Source organism: Brassica oleracea, unplaced genomic scaffold (genome assembly GCF_000695525.1).
Source record: "Brassica oleracea var. oleracea cultivar TO1000 unplaced genomic scaffold, BOL UnpScaffold03453, whole genome shotgun sequence".
Lineage (NCBI taxonomy): Eukaryota > Viridiplantae > Streptophyta > Magnoliopsida > Brassicales > Brassicaceae > Brassica > Brassica oleracea.
Genome location: NW_013619978.1, coordinates 1 through 1,187, shown reverse-complemented (window position 1 = coordinate 1,187; position 1,187 = coordinate 1). Strand labels below are relative to the sequence as shown.

Genomic DNA, 1,187 nt, shown 5'->3' with positions numbered 1-1,187 from the left:
GAAATCAAGGTGAAGATTCGAATTCTTTGAGTTTTTTGTATTGATTTAAAGCTTGTGAACCTCTTTCGAATTGAAATTTGGTTTTGATGTGAGATTATCTTGCGGAGGTTTTGGTATATGAACCAAGGTAAGGAACAAGAATCTCTGTTTCTTTTCTGTTTTGTTTTGTTTCCTTCATTTTTTTTCACTTTAATTTGTGAACTGTGGTGTGATTGTATTCTCGTTTATTGGTCTCCCTCTGCTACTTCATAGTTAATAGTTTTGCAGTATCCTTTAACGTTATGTTTGTATTGATTTGGCTGATATTGTGGACATGTGGTTTTGGAATACTCTACTTGATGTTTGACTAGTTCCCTGTTGGTTTAATGGTTTCAGTTGAGAAATTCTTGTAGTTGGTTGCTAATCTGTTTCTCCTTGATTTGTCAGCGTCAAGTTGGAACGCATTGTGTAATTTGCTGATGAGTCTATGAGAAACACTTAGGCTTTCCTTTGTAAATTGTATTATAGCTCATTACTTTCATTCGTATCTAAGAAATCTAGATGTGCACCTTATGTGGCAACAGTTTAGTTCACTTACTTGTAGGCCTGCTTCTCACATCATTCTGGGACTTGTGGAATCTAACTTAGTAAAAACACCTGGGATCCCTCCTTCACTTGATGAACTACTACTACTGTACAAGTTAGATTATTGGTAACTTCTTTTGATGTTCCACATTGGTAGCTTCTCCTCTGCTATAGGACCAATAGAGTAGTTTCCTTCAAGAATTTACTCTCTTACATTGCTGTGTTATTGCTAGCAAATTGAAAACAATTATATTTGATGCTTGCAGTGAAGTAAGCGATACAGATGACTATGATTCAGATTCCAGCATCTGCACAATTATGTAGTCCTCAACCAACCACCATTAACATGGAGTTTTAACAATGAGCTCGTCCTTTGTGTCTAGCTTCTTTTTAAGCAATCAATTCTTTTGTGATCAAGTCTTCTGTCACATTTCATTCATAGGAGTGACAGTATATATATAATAGATTACTTATGTATTGTCCAATAGAGGCTGAAGATCTTTGCGAATGCTGTTTGATTTGATGACAGGTTTTTGACAGTAAACTATGTATGTATTTACTGCAACACACACAAGCTAATTCAATTGTAAGCATGTGCAGCCATTTTATTCCTTCTTTTCTCT

The 1,187-nt window shown here is 35.2% G+C and overlaps 1 long non-coding RNA gene across 1 annotated transcript; it reads left to right on the top strand.

The window, feature by feature from the left end:
- Window positions 1–133: 133 nt before the first annotated feature.
- Window positions 134–1,180, top strand: LOC106321874. The gene is made up of 2 exons (XR_001266149.1): window positions 134–691; window positions 831–1,180. It is a non-coding gene; the product is annotated as an uncharacterized LOC106321874 (long non-coding RNA).
- The last annotated feature ends 7 nt before the right edge of the window (window positions 1,181–1,187 follow it).